This window comes from Podarcis erhardii (assembly GCF_964252035.2).
Source record: "Podarcis erhardii genome assembly, chromosome: 13".
Lineage (NCBI taxonomy): Eukaryota > Metazoa > Chordata > Lepidosauria > Squamata > Lacertidae > Podarcis > Podarcis erhardii.
In genome coordinates, this window is record NC_138502.1 from 5,578,192 (window position 1) to 5,594,040 (window position 15,849).

The window sequence follows — 15,849 nt, forward strand, 5'->3', positions numbered from 1 at the left end:
ATAGATGCCAAGAAAGTGACTATACTGACCAAAGCTTGCCTTTAATTTTTTTTTTTTTTTAGAATATGACAGGAAATTGTAAAATACATCTGTTTCTCTGCCATTTTGTCTCTTATTTTTTAGTGTTTCTTTTATATAAAAAATCCTGTGGTGTGCATGTGTGTCTGTGTGTTCCTTTTGAGACCACGCAATGCATCTTTATATGTCCTTGCAGTATGACCGACTGAAACACTTTAGTCTGGTTTTGCTCTCCCAAATGGAAAACACGTGTGCCCTTCTGAGCATGTGCAGAGGGTAGGCAGTGTGGAGCAGTGAGCAGAGTGTTGGGACTCGGTGCGGGGAGATGTGTGTGAGGCTTGGCGAGTCAAATCGCCACTTGGTAATGAAGATTCACTGGGGGGCCTGGGAGAAACCATGCTTCCTCAAGGCTGTGGTGAGGCTAGCTTGGCATTACCTGATATAGGAAGGCCTGGGCTCCTTGTTGGAAATAGGATACAACTGTGACAGTGATAAACACATTTTCCCTCTGCTGCCAACCTTAAACATTTGGCATTTGTTTTTGAGAGATTAATCCCATTTCCCCATTAATCCCCCCACAAGCCACTTTCTCTCCTGGAAGAGCCACAATAATAGATATCTATGACAGTCTTTGGATGAGTTCTTTTTTTTTTATTCAGCCATTGGGTACATTTTTGCATGGAGATTTTTTACACAGGGTTGGTCTAACAATCTTGAGAGGAAAAAAAATATGGGGCCATAGGGCGAAGGGATCACAATGCTGGCTGAGGGCCGTTTTCATTTTTTACCCCGGGATTTCTCAATGGTCTTCTGAATGAACTTGAGGGCCAGACCTTCATGGACAACCATGCAGGAATAGGCATCACCTCTGTTCCAGTCTGCTTTGGGGACTTTCAGCTTGCTGAACAAGAAATATAAACCAGCGCCATCACTGTAGACTGGGGTGCTGAGATAGTCAGCTTCAGGCAGAGGGTTCCCATTCTTGAGCCATTTCAGGGAGATGTCACTGGGCTTGAACCCTCTCACCAGGGCAGTGATGGAGACATAACGGCCATTAGACCTGAGCTCATCATCGTGGGGGCGGAAGAGATACACACCTGGAGCTTCTTTGGTTTCTTGTTATGCATAGGGAAACAGAAAGAGAAAAAGAAAATGACTATTCAGTTTAGGTCAAATTAGTGGAAACCATGTGGGGAGCTGGGGAACGGAGGAGATAAAAAGGCTTCTGTGCCAGGTATGGGCAACCTGCAGCCTCCCAGATACTGCTGAACTACAACTCCCATAATCCCTGGCCATTTGTTGATGGGAGCAGGGGTCCAACTACATCTGGAGAACCACAAGTTTCCCATCCTTGGCTTAGGGAAACATGGTTTGGGCTATGTGTCTTGAATGGTTCAGAAAACCCCCTGACATGTTGGGCTTCTCTGGTGAATGAACAAGACACACCACTAAAGTGCCATTTAGAGGACATTCACATCACCCCTTTTCTCAGGTGTATACAGAAATTTCGTAGCACACAAGGACCCCCCAAACTGCCCTGAGACAGAATCAGGAGGCTGGTTCTCTGACGCTGCCTCTCTAGAGCTGTCACTCAAGCAGCTGCCTGTAGAGCAGATTAAAGGTGCGAAATGGGCCTTGGTTACAATGATGTTTATAACTTCATTGTACATAATAGCAACAATAGTCCATCTACGTCAGGACATGTTGCACAACTATTATTATTAGTCAGATGGAAAGTTATCACATGGAATAGAGACTTCATTTTTATGGGGGTGGAAGCCAGTATGCTAGAGGCATCATTTCCCATGTGGTACAACTTTTCTTGGCACAAGTGTCAAATCATGCTATAGAGGTTTTTTAAAGCACTGCATGTGGGCTGAGGTGATGGTGGGACGGTTGTGGGGACCTCAAGCAACTATGCCCCCCTCAAACTACTTGCAACATGTTGAATTTTATTTTTTTTGCGTTGCCAGATCTCACTGCCCACACTGGTATCTTGTGTTTGTTCTAAATGGTGCTACATTGATATGCATTTCCAGTAATCTCTTTCCTGCTCAGGAGGTTGGAGGGAAATTAGGGACACCAGTTGCAGGGTGGAGAGCAGACCTGCTTCCCGCTTACCTTTCTTCTTGCTAATCTCTCTTGTTTTCGGTTGAGGCAGGGATGGGTGTTGCACTGTGCAGATAAAAGTCTCCCCTGACAACCAGTCGCTTGCGGAAACGATCACAGAGCTGGATGCGGTGAAGGTGTTATTAACCTCCTCTCTCCATGCAAGTGGCTCAGGGGTTAGACTTCCTGCTGTCTGCCGTGACCAGGTCACTTCCAGTTCTTCCTCTTCGCTCTCTAAGTTGACTATCATGCAGCTGAGTTTGGGTTGCTTATCCATGTAAAGGTCGTTGGGGCTTGGGGGTAGGATGAAAACTTTGAGGCGAGTTCCTGAGGAGTCTGGGAATGCAAAAACCCATGTCAAGTCCCACGTCTCCTCCCACCATTTCCCTCCCAGCCTGCTCACAGAATCTTATCCTGCTCTGCTTGCTTCTCTTTCAGAGTAGCTCTACAGCTAAGTCAGTCCAGGCTCCCCATTTGGCTCACCTGAGAGTTCCTGTCAGTCCCTTCCCTTCCCTTGAACAACTCCAGCACCTTCTGCCATTGCTGAATAATCCCAGTTCTCTGTTGTTTTTGGAACTTGCACCCCTTTAACTAGTGTGTTTGCCCATTCCACAGATTCCCCAATGGATCACTTTCAACACCAGTGTGCCATAGAGACATTTACAGCTGGTGGCACAAGTAATCAAGGCAAACTGCCTCCAGCAGAAGAAGAGAAAGTGTTTTCTCAACTCCCTGACAAACATTTACTCTAAACTGGAGAAATCTGAGTGCGCGAAAAAGCCCACCTATCAACATTTTTCAAAAGAAAACTGGCTTGGTGCCCTCCTCTATGACACAGAGTCCTGCCTCCAGTTGGTTCAGTCTCTCAAGTTCCAGATAAATGGAGGTAAAACCTCAGATAAACCAGTAGGGCAAAAGGTTGGAGAAAGCCATTCCAAATAGCAAAGGACCATGATGGATGTATTTCTGGGTCATTCCACCATAAAATGGAAGTAGCCCCTTGCTCTTGGCCTTTCTGTTTTTCAGTCCATGCCCACTTCATCCGAACCTAACCAAGTCAGAACTGAGTCAAGAGTTCTTACCTTCACAGATCTTGGCTTTGCTTCTCACAGAAGTTTGGGTTGCTGTGTGGGACACCTGGCAGACGTAGACATTCCCATCTTCCCAGTCTGCTTGGCTAATGTTGACTGTGCTGATGGCACTGAAGGTGTACCCATGGGTGTCTTTCCAGGGCTGCTCAGTGAAAGAGGGTTGCGACATAGGTTTCTCACTCACCAGCCAATTTACCGTCACATTATTGGGGTAGAAGTTGGAGATAACGCACATCAACTCAATGGTGGCATCTCTGGAGCTGGCCTTGCAGGAGGAATGGAGCAAGCGGACCTTTGGGGCTATGGGATCTTTATTTTCACAGGCTGGAAGAATAGGAAGTATAAGGTATCATGAATACCTGTATTTTAATGATGTACGGTGCACCTAACCACCTGTCTCATTTCCCCAAACTTAAATTCAGTTCTCCGCATGTCTACATTATTTAGTTGAGAATTAGCCAGGATTTTAGTACAAACTGTGCTTAATATTCATGTCTTGTATGCAGTTTTGCTGAATAAATACACAATCTGGAAACAACTTTCCTGAACATAATACATTTGTGTGCACTGTTTTTTGGTGAATATATGTATTTTTTGTATATTTTTGCACACTTTTTGGGCAGGGGAACTGCATCACAAAATTCAGAGAACCACGAATTTAGGAGAATGGGCTTTCTGTTTGTGCATTATTCCAGGTAGTGTGAATTAGTTTGTATTGAAATGCAAACTGAACTGAATCCCCCCCCCCCAATTCCCTAAATGTGAGTGGCTTCTAATTCACCTGCCATTAGTTCCTTTGGTTCCTGTATTCACTTCCCTCTCTCCTTATGCTAGCCTTTCCCAGAGAAGGTAGAACAGCCTCACTCTCTGTGAATCAAGCTCATTCCTCTTTCTCCTCTGAATCCCTGCACTAAACCCACTTCTTTTCTTAAACATCAAATTTCACTTTGCTGCGCCCAGTGCCAAGGAGGACAATGGAGGGCAGTTCCCTCTTCTGTTTCATTGTCGGTTCTAAGTAGGCCTAAGGACCACTAAGAGGGCTGGTAAACTATGTATAAACAGTTGAAATGAGATCACATATGTTAAATGCACCGTTCCTTTTGTTGTTGTTTTTTAAAAGACTAATTTAAGAAAGTGTGTGTGTGTGTGTGTGTGTGCGCGCGCGCAGAACATCCTGTGTTGCTAATATTCTCACAAGAAAAATGAAGAGGGTGTTTTTGCTGAATTTTGACACCTATTGCTACAATCTGTCATGGTGCAACCTGACTTTCCCTAAATTTGAATCACTATTAACTGGATAATTCTAAATCCTTTCTTCCCACTGCTGTCTTGTCTATCACAGGCACATGTGGGGAACCTTTGGCTCTCCAGATGTTGTTGAAATATAACTCTCATAAGTAAGAATGGTCAATTGGGAGTCTTAGTTCAGCAAATCTGGAGGGCCAAGGATTCCCTACATCTGATCTCACTGGGTTGTATCTCTTGGTAGTCATACTTACAGCAGACCCACTGAAATTAATGGGTATGGCCGATTTAGGTTCCTTAATTTCAATGTGTGGGTCTACTCTGGATTAGAATTTGGTTGGATACAACCCACAATATTTGTGAGTGTTCTCTGAAGTGCTCAATGTGCTTCTGAGGATACAAAAGTCAGATGGTAGGACCAAAAATATTGCAATCATTACCCATCCCTTCACCCACACAATCCATATTTCATTTCTTTCTGCTCCACCCAACAAACACTGAAGGAGGAAGAAAGCAGATAACAAAGGCTCAACCAGACTCACGTCCAATCTCTTTGTTGATTGTGGAGCTGGTAGCTGTGTGTACAATATGGCATTGAAGCTTCTCTGATTCCCAAGTGCTGGTTGGGATGGTGAGCTGGCTGCTGAGAGTGTAGTGGCCACTGGATGAATCCAATAGAGCAGGGAAGGTCCGGATGTCAGACGAGGATCCTGAATTCCACTGTACTTTGACTGGTTCGGGAAAGTAGCCAGAGACCAAACAGCCCACGGTAACCTGGGAGGCAGTGGCGAGGTCTTGGCAACAGGGGGACAATGGGAAGACGACTGGGGCTGTGGGAGATGCTACAAATGAAGAAAAAGATGTGATGACAACCTGTTCCTTGGGCAAGCATTTGTGTCTCCTTGCCAAGAGTGGGAAACAAGATATTGTTCACTTCCATGCCATGTGAATCTGGTGTTCAGTCCTGGTCAAAAGCTTTGAAGGCTACCTGGAATTATTGCATAATTTGACTTGCGGTTTCTTGTTATCCCAGGGACAAGGAAGCTGCTGAGAAGCATATTCAGCACCCTTAAGCCATCTTCCAAGATTTGTTTCCAGGCACTGCCCAACCACTTTCAAGCTTATTTTTACAGTTGTGAGGTTTGAAAACCTTACAGTGCTGAGTTCTATGGAGAAAACACTCAGACCTGATTAACAACCATTGACAAAATTATCTGCCTTGGAGGACAAACCTATGCTGGACTAGAGCCATTGGCCTCATCCAACATAACTCTCCCTATGTTCTAAACTAATCCATTAAAAAGCCACTCATATACTCTCACACATGTAGAATACATGACCCAACCTTGAACAACCACTAAACTTTAAGGCCGCATACACTTCCCAAAGGATCCTGCACACACTTCCCAAATGAATAATCCTCACTGAACACAGTGGGTATTACTTCTGAGGAAACATGCATGGGATTCTACTATAATTTGATTTGACATCCATTTACAGTGCAAGCCTATGAAGGCTCACTGTGAAGTATACCCCACAGAGTTAATTAGTTGACACCAAGTGATTGTGCATAGGATTGAAGCTTTGTGTCAAGGTAAAATATCTCCCCCTAAGCCATCATATTAGATTAAATACGGGAGACATTTTATTTTGTATTTCACGGGTGCCCAAGTGGGTGGGGTCCTGCCTGTGAGAAAAGGACATGCTTCTGTGGCAATGCGGAAGGATCAGTGGGACATTAGGGGGGGACACGGGGGGACCCAGAAGGTTGGGTTACAGGAAAGGGATGTGTTTCTGTGACCAGAGCGTGACTTTAATTCTGAAGAAGAACCTTGCATGGCTCAATAGCTTCTAAATTATAAACAGCTAGAGCCACCACACGAACAAAAATATATAATTTTTACTTAGAGCTCCCCACCTTTTTAAAAACTGGCCCTGTTCCAATGCCAAATACTAGGAAATTTAGCAGACATGGAATTAAAATTGTGGCAAAAACATTAGCTGCTGCTGCTTCTCTCTCTCTCTGTGTGAGAGAGAGATAGAGAGAAAGAGAGAGAGAGAGAGAGAGAGAGAGAGAGAGCGCCCGTGCTAGCTTTTGAAAGTTTTACTGGGTGCATTTTGATTCTTATTGTAATTGTTGCTCCTTTTAAAAAGTTTTTAATGACATTTTATTGTTTACTGCTAGACTCCAACACCATACATTTAGGGGACATGATTACTCCCAAAGTATCCTGAGAATAAGTTTGTTAAGGGTGCCTGGAATTGTAGTTCTGTGAGGCCAAAGTTCCCGGAATTCTTTGGGTTAAGAGTGTGCTTTAAATGCATGGTGTGTATATACTCTCACTGAATTCTTTTGAGGAGATAAAAGTTGTTTAATATTTTTAATTAATGTGCAGAAGAAGAAGAGCAGACACAGTGCTTGGTTTCAAAAGCACATTTCCTACGATCATTTGGGCCCATAAATGAACTGCAGATGAAGATCCAGATATTTGTCCTAGGTAGCATTTTTACTACCATCAACCAGGTCTCAACATTCATGGCCTGTTTTAGCTCTGTTTTCTGTTTCACTTCCTCTTATTTCAGCACCATCTGTATCTGCCCAGATGTCCTGCATCCTGTTTACCACCCTCTTGCATTCAGTAAAAGGTAGAGCAAATAGAAGCATTTAGAAGAAAATGGAAAAACTGTTCAGCAGAATTTTTTTAAGAAGAAAAATGGAAAAAAACAACAAGCAAACGGAGGTAGAGAACATCTGAACTGCACCAGCTGATGGCGATACTAAATACTATTACTAATACTAATAATTAATTGTACAATCAATTTCAATCTGTTCTATATTATTCTCAACATTTTGAAGATTCCATGCAAGTTATCAACAACTGGAGTTTTACGGGCCCCAAATATCCCAGAAATAATGGTCTTTTGGGCAGCCCAGGGACCAGGGCCTTCCATATGTCGCTGGACTCCCAACTCCCATCAGCCCCAAAGGGCAGGGGTGATGGGAGATGTAGTCATCATTATCTGTAGGACCACAGGTGCCCCATTCTTGGCCTAGCATTTTCCTTCTAGTGCAGTCTTAGCCAGCCTAGTTTCCGCCAAATGTTTTGGACAACAACTTCCATCAGCAGGGCATAAGTTCAGCAGGTGAAGTTTTCCCCACTGCATGCAGATGCAGCAATGATGTAGCTGCACTAATGAAAGGAGCTTCGTATTTTCTCTTACTGTTTGCCATTTTGGTCACACCCAAGCTATACATTTAAAGCATATGACTTCCCCCAAAGAATCCCGGGAACTTGGATTCAATTCTGTGAACCACCTGATAACTCCCCACTTGAATTGTTAGGCTCAGCCGATTTTTTCCCCAGCTGCAGAGCCCTGTAAAAAAAGTTGGCTATTGACCATAGTTTTCCTGCTGACTCATACCTGCCACCCCATAATACTGACACATGCCTCCTTCAGTTCATTGCGGCTCTCATTCCCTGTTCTGGTCCCTTTGATGGCTCCTTATTTGACCCATCAGGCTCAGCTGAGTTTTGTACAAAAAAGAAGAAGAGTTTGGATTTGATATCCCGCCTTTCACTCCCCTTCAGGAGTCTCAAAGCGGCTAACATTCTCCTTTCCCTTCCTCCCCCACAACAAACACTCTGTGAGGTGAGTGAGGCTGAGAGACTTCAAACAAGTGTGACTGGCCCAAGGTCAAACAGCAGCTGCATGTGGAGGAGCGGAGATGCGAACCCAGTTCCCCAGATTACGAGACTACCGCTCTTAACCACTACACCACACTGGCTCTTAATCAAAAGAGTTTGATTAAGTCTGCTCAAAAAGGAAAGCTGAGATGTGTGTGTGTGAGGAGGTTAACAAGCCAGGGGCCTGTCTTTGTAACAATCAGTCAATCTGCAGGCATTACTGATTTTCTGCCAATTAGGTGGCTGTTAAACAACAGCAAACCAAGTTTTTCCTCCCTGATTGGTTGGAAACCCCCTCCTTGTTAGTATTAACTTTATATTCTTATTAGCCTTATATTATTAACTCACACAATCTAAAGTTAGAAATGAACTTCTCAGTAGGGGAAAGCATTGGCTTAAACTATATATTGGGCTTTTTCCTCCCCACATTTCAATGTAAAGAAACTACAGAGCAACGACAGCAGGTCTTTTCTGCCCCCTCTTTGCACTGCTTGTGTCCCACAGCTGAAAACGAACTTTCCTTTCTCCCTGGGGTTGGCACATTTTTTTTTTTTTTTGGTCTCTAAAGCCTGACACACACAAAGCACAATTTAGCAGGAGGAAAATTTGATGCCAGGATACACTTTCATTGCAGAATTTCTGTGCCTCTCAGACTACTGTTACAGGTACAGAAGTAGAGTCAGAAAAGCAGGCGGCAACCCTAATCCCCACCAGTCCCTTGCCCTCCTGCTGGCCAGCCAGATCCTCACTCCCTGGCAACGTTGCCCCTGCCAAGTCTCACTGCCAACAAAAATTCCCCCTGCTGAAATCCCCTTTTCTAGGCAATCATAAACAGCGCAAGAGCCCTGCCTCTTTTGTACCTGGCCACTTGAGGATTGATTGATTGATTGATTGAATTTCTATCCCACCTTTCCTCCAGCAAGCTCACGGTGGCATACATAGTTCTGATCCCCATTTTATCCTCTCAACAACCCTGTGAAATAGGCTGAGAGTGAGTGACTGGCCCAAGGTCACCCAATGAGCTTCATGGCTGAGTGGAGATTTGAACCCTAGTCACCAAGGTCCTAGCAAGACACCCTAACCGCTACACAACACTGCCTCTCACTGAGGAGTCTCATCAACCCACATCCCTCTCAACTCCATTTTCAGACTCTGGCTTCTCAGTGTGACTTTCAGAGCTGGCCCTAAATCCTGGTTCCCAGCTCACTTGGCAATAACTCATTGGAGCAGAGGCCAGACAGTCTGGCTTGTCTGTGCCCAGCCAGCTGATCTGCTGTCCTCCACTTTATCTCTTCTCTACCAGTTTGCACCAGGACCCTGGGGTCCTGGCTTGCACACCCTCCCTCAACCCTCCAGCTCTCAGCCATCTTTTAGAACTCAGGAATGCTTCTTAGGAGAACTCTCCTCTTCCCAAGGCAAACCTACTCTGTTGGCTAACCTTCCCTGTGAATGCTGCAGATAGAAAGCAGGAACCCAAGCAAACTTTGTACTCCATTTCCCTTGAAGGTGTGGAAGGGACTCCTCTCCAAGCTGAAGCATCCCAACTTTCTGTGCAATGGTTGGTTGAGTCCTTAGGAGCACTCTAAGCCATTAAATCCCCCCCCCTTTCCTACTAAGATGTGATCTGAACATCTGAGCCATCTGCCTAAACAGAGCTGCCAAAAACTTGCTCTAAGCTGCCTTGCTCTAAACCATTAGGCAATGCTGGTGCTTTGTAACCCATTGCAACCTAGTTGGTTCAGGGAATCTCTACTTACAACCGGGAAAGAAACCATGGAGAACCACTGCCGGTCGGTTTAGATAGCCCTGGACTAGGTGGATCAATGACCTGACTCAGTATAAGGCAGCTTCCTATGTTCACATAAGAGCTTAGGCGGAGTCCCAATTCCCTGCACACACAAAACACGCTCCTTGCAAAGCTTGGGCTTCCTTTTATTCTAGACTGCCATAGCTAACTTTCCTTCTGACCCACAGCTGCTGGGTCTCAACACCCCACTGCTATGGCTTTCTAGGGCCCTTCAAACACAACATAGGAAGCATACTCCTGGACTGGGCCAATGGTCTATCTAGTGCATCATCCCATTCCAGATGCTCATGGATATCCCACAGACAGGACCTAAGTGCAACAGTGCTCTCCCCACTTGTGATTGCCCGGCAACTGGCATTCAGAGCCATGCTGCCTCTGACAAGCTACAGACAAGCCTTCTGGAAATGTCCCCTTCCTGCTTTATAGCTCAGGAAACCTCACTTAGATAGGGATGGAACTTGAAAATTCTGGGTCAAAACAAAGTCCTTCCCACCCTTGCCCAGAGCTGAGGACAGAACCCAGGAGCCCTGGCTCTCATCTGCTCCAGCTTACCTTTCCTTTCCAAAGCTGGGGCTTCAAATTTGTTGCTCCACACCCCTCCATAGGCACAGGAGCCAATCCTACTCCTTCTTAAATGCATCCCAGTCCTGCTGTTGCTCTAAACCACTTGGCAACACTACCCTCCCCAAGCTAAAACTAGATTGTTTCCCCTACCTGTTTTCCTGGGAGTAGGAATAAGTCAGCTATGGAGAGTTTAGGCTTTCAGAAGTGCCCTAAGTTGTTTTGTCCCACTCCCCAGTTCACTCCAGCCAGAATCCAGGGGTCCTGCCTGCCTCAGCTCTGACAATGCTTGGGAAGGGGTCTTTCTCCTCCAAAAGGCACCCCCCGACTTTTGGAGCAGAGAGCAGGACCCAGGAGCCTCGGCTCCTCAGAGCCCTCCTTCTTCAACCTTCTGGTTCCTTGATTGTGCTTGCTGTTTTGGAGTTAGCCCAGGGTTGCTTCCAAAGACTTGGGAAACATTGCTCCCTGGTGACTCCCCTAAAGCCACGCTGGGGGACAAGCAATTGCCTAGCTGAGCACCAGGCCGGCTAAGGTAGAGAGCCTTTTTCTCCAAGCCAGATTCTCCAAAGCCTATCGCTGAGCCACGTGAATCTTTCAGTTAAAAATCATTCTTCCAGATATCCCTCCCGGCTTCCCCTCCAGGAAGCTACCTTGAAGCATACTGCAAAGGCGGGTGGCCAGGATTCTCACAGCTGAGTATCAGGCTCCCGGCAAGCTTTCAGGTAGCCCCCTCACTGCCTTCCCACTTCACTGAAGCCTGGGACTCTCCTGGGAGGTCAGAAATCTTTCGGCTGAGCATCATGCTTGCAAAAGACTTTCTGGTATCCCCCTGGCTTGCTGACAGCTTTGTGAAGCCAGTTGCTCACCTGGGAGGGCAGGAATGTCCCAGCTGAGCTCGGGCACCTAACCTGCCCCAGGTCAGGTTTCTCAAAGCTGAAAATCCCAACTAAGCACCAGGCTTAGGGCAGCTTTTTGTGTAGCTCAGCGAAGCCTGCTGTGCTCATATAGGAGGTCAGGCAAGCCCCTTCCACTCTGGCAGCTTCTTGGAAACCTGCCACTTATCGGGGGAACTCGGCGATCTCCTAGCTGAATGTTAGGCTTGGGGCTGACTTTCAGATATCTCCTGTACTCCCTGTCAGCTTCCTTGAAAACAGTACTCATCTGGGAGGATGGGGTGGCAACAGTGCACCTGAACACCCAACTCCAAGAAGACTTCCAGGGTCCTTTTGCTCATCAACAGATTTTTACATGCATCCTGCTCAGCTAGGAGGGGAATAATTTTCTTTATAATTTATAAGTTGGTCTTTAAGGTGCTACTGGAAGGAATTTGTTTTGTTTTGACTATGGCAGACCCACACGGCTACCTATCTGTTTCTTTATAATTGTCAGCCTTCCGGAGAGGTTGCTACCTTTTTCTCCAATGGCTACACAGAACATTATGCTCACCCAGGAAGTGAAAAACCTCCCAAATGTGAGGATAAATCTGGGGAAAGCTTTTAAATTAGCCCACTTTTTCTGCCTCGGGTTCATTGAAGCTCACCTACTCCACACTATTAAAAAATTCCTTCCAGTAGCACCTTAGAAACCAACTAAGTTTGTTATTGCATGCACACGAAAGCTCATACCAATCAGAAACTTAGTTGGTCTCTAAGGTGCTACTGGAAGAATTTTTTCTTTATTTTGTTTCGACTATGGCAGACCAACACGGCTACCTACCTGTAACTACTCCACACTAACTTTGTTGAAGCAAGCCGCTGTTTTGCCAGGGAATCGGAGATCTCTTGACTGGGATAGCTTGGTTGGTTAGAGCGTGGTGCTGATAACACCAAGGTTGCAGGTTTGATCCTCGTATGGGACAGCTGCATATTCCAACACGATCCTCAGGGTCCCTTCCAACTCTACAGTTCTATGATTCTATGAACCAGGCTTGGTCCAGGCTTTCAGGTGAAGCTCTTTCCGCACCACAAGAGCTTCCATAAGCTTAAATGTGTAATGGAGAGGAGGGAAGCACTTAGGGTAGGGTAAGATGGCAAACAGCTCCATCTGAGAAGGCCTCTTGCTCTGAGCTTCCCTCAGTACTTGGATCAGGTTCACGTGCATCTGCTCTCCCTGAAGCATTCACATGCCAAGTTTCTGGTAAGTAAACCAGACACTCCTTGCTTATCTCCAGGGAAGCTGATGGGATGGATCTAAGCTACCCTTTCAGCCTGCTCCAACTGACTGACGTTAAGCTGGTGCCTGATTTGGAGATGCCCAGCTGGAGGGTGGAGGCAAGCAAGCCTTACGGTTCAGTCTCAGCTGGGAGGCCTGAATATCAATACAAGACACCTAAAACACAAATATTTATTTATCACGTTTATGCCTTACATTTTATCCGAGGTTGGAAGCCCACTGAGAAATGCTAGTCCACGTTCCTAGGCTTGTTTTCAGTCACACTGTGCCTGGAGACAGGGATTGATTTCGGAAATTCCCTTCCTCTGGCTTATCTATGTTTTGATCTTTCCAGAGCCCCCAAAGTATTATTGATTGAGTTATAATGCTACTTACCTGCCCTTCACCTTAAGGTCCCAATGCGGGTGAAAACAAAAAAGATACGCACTTCTAAAACAGATAAAACCATTACAATGATAAAACAGGTAAGGCAAAAACATCAAGCAAAATGGAGCAATATAAATCCCACAAAAAGGTGAGTCATAGAACCATAGAATTGTAGAGTTGGGTCCCTCAAAACAAAATACTTTAAGTGTAAGGATGCTGGATGTATTTCTGTGCGGAGCGAGTTCCAAAATACACATAATCAAACCTTTTCTTACTCACCCAACCAAAGTCTGGAGCTGATTGAAGCAAGTGGTCCTTTGACACTGACCTGCCACCTGTTTCCCTTTGGATGTCATTTCTGTTCTAATGGGGGCTTCAGAGATTTTTCCCCTAATCATGCTCTCAGAAAAGAAGCCAAAAAAAGAAATTACAGTTATGACGTCCTTGGAGCTGACATGAAGTTCTGAAATAATTTTTTTAGCATGGTTGAGTGAGGCCTAGGGGCTATAATTGGGATCCAAAACTGGTCATATGAAACATTCATCCGCACACAACTTCCCCTCCCCACCCCCGGTTGTTTGTGTTGACTTGTTGACTTGTTTTCAAAATCCAGGCATTTATTTCCTGAGATACATATGGCTGTGAAATGGCAAAAATTGATGCAGTTAACCTTGCCAAGGAAAAACTCCAGCCATTTGTTTTCACTTACTTACCTAAATCTTAATTAATTAAGGACCTATTAATTATCAGTTAATTAAACTTAATCATGTTTTTCTCTATGCTGCAATGAGCTAGGCCATGGTTTGGCTTAATCTTACGCGTGAACCATCTTGCTTTATAAGATATAAAGATATTAAACAATGAAACTTTTGCCTACACACAACTTCCCTTTCTCCCCGCTCTTATTTGTTTGTGTTGACTTATTTTCTTGTTTTCAAAATCCAGACTTTCAGCTGCTATGAAGTAGCAAAATTTGGAGTTAACCTGGCCAAGGAAAAGAATTCCAACCATTTGTTTCTATTTACTAACATGCTTCATAATTAAACCAATCATTTATTAGTTACCAGTTAATTAAATTTACCACCTTTCTCACCGTCACTGATTGTGCCTCTTTCTCAGTAGCTGTCACTAAGAACCACTGCAACACAGGCTTGTGGCGTCATAACAAAGCAAGGCCTACAACTCTGCCACAGAGGTTGTTTAACATTTCTTCATTATAAACATATATGCAGAGCTTTGTCACTGAGTCAAAAATATCCCCCATTATTGCTTTGCAACCAAAGCGTGTTCTCCTTCATGGAGAGCATGTGTTGCGGTGGGGGCCGCCAGGACACTCCAAAGTTGGGGGGCGGGCTAATTGATCATTGGCCACTGATGTGATTGGGGCTTCCCTTGTTGTTGGGATGAAGTTAATGTTGCCATTTGTTGATTGACAGCCAGAAATGCTAAAACTCCTTGCACGAGGCTAGGGCTTCCTCTTTTCGCCTGTGCATCGGATTGCCCGTCCCCCCCCTCCCTAGAATTAGGGTTGTTTGCTTTGACCTTGCTATGCCTGTCATGGGGTCGTCTGCTTTGGAGCGGGGGCCCGGTAGGAATTTTGGCCATCTAGCTGATTGGCTGGGGCCATTTGGTTTTTGCCTACTGCGTAGCAAATCGTCACAACTTGTAAGGTTGCGGTTAGGCATTGGTTTATGGTTTGGTTAGTTGAGGGGCATGGATTGGCTGGGCCTGCCCCTCTAATGCTGCTGCTGCAAGGGATTCCGTTAAAGGAATCGGGAGCTAACTATGGCTTGTCCACTCTGTCAAGGGGGCTCGGGCCATAGCAATGAGCTCCTGGTTGCATTTGGGGAGGGCTGAGGGCAGGTTCCCTGCTCCGACGCTACCCCCAAGTGTATTCCCCTATTCTGACTTCATGCAGAATGTCAGTTTGTCCCCCATGGTGGGAGCAGATAGTCACAACCAATGCCTAAGCAACCACTCACCTTTTTTGTATTTTAATAAAGTTGTGGCCAAAATTATGCCAAAAACCTTAAACAAAAATTCTGTGTGATGCGTGAGTTATTGGGGTGGCCCTGGGGACCTCGACACGCAATGGGAGTTGCATGTGTTTTAAGTGCTCTGTGGTGTTCTGTGGTAGCAGTCTTCTGCCTTCCAGATGTTGCTGGATTGCAACTCCTATCACCCTTCTCATGCTGGCTTGGGATGATGGAAAATGCCAGTCAGTAAAGAGAGGGCTGTGGGGTTTTATTTGGAAGTCTCTGATGGGATTAAAAAACCCCACACGTTTTAAAACCAGCTTTCTTTAACCTGGTGCCATCCAGTTGGTTTTGGCACCTGTGGAAAGTATGGAAACTTCCTGGTAGTTGTGAATATATGGAATGATATCCCTTAAATAGTAACTAGGTAATTGGCACTTGGCAGAATACAATCTTCCTTTGGGGCATTTTTGAGGGCTCAAAGGACACTGATTCCCACCACTGCGTCGGTGGGACTAGAAACTGAGAAATGCAGAGAGTGATAGCAGAGAAATGCTCAAGCTAAGTTTGTTTCCTGAAGCTGAATACAGTGGTACCTCGGGTTAAGTACTTAATTCGTTCCGGAGGGCCGTTCTTAACCTGAAACTGTTCTTAACCTGAAGCACCACTTTAGGTAATGGGGCCTCCTGCTGCCGCCGCGCCGCCGGAGCACGATTTCTGTTCTCATCCTGAAGCAAAGTTCTTAACCTGAAGTGCTATTTCTGGGTTAGCGGAGTCTGTAACTTGAAGCATATGTAACCCGAGGTACCACTGTATCA

General features: G+C 45.4%; 1 gene segment (V, D, J or C); it reads right to left on the bottom strand.

The window, feature by feature from the left end:
- Nucleotides 1-645: 645 nt before the first annotated feature.
- On the bottom strand, nucleotides 646-13,403 carry LOC309327119 (immunoglobulin heavy constant mu-like). The segment is given in 5 exons: nucleotides 13,335-13,403; nucleotides 5,006-5,305; nucleotides 3,210-3,542; nucleotides 2,140-2,463; nucleotides 646-1,133 (listed from the first exon to the last, which is right to left on the bottom strand).
- Nucleotides 13,404-15,849: the final 2,446 nt, after the last annotated feature.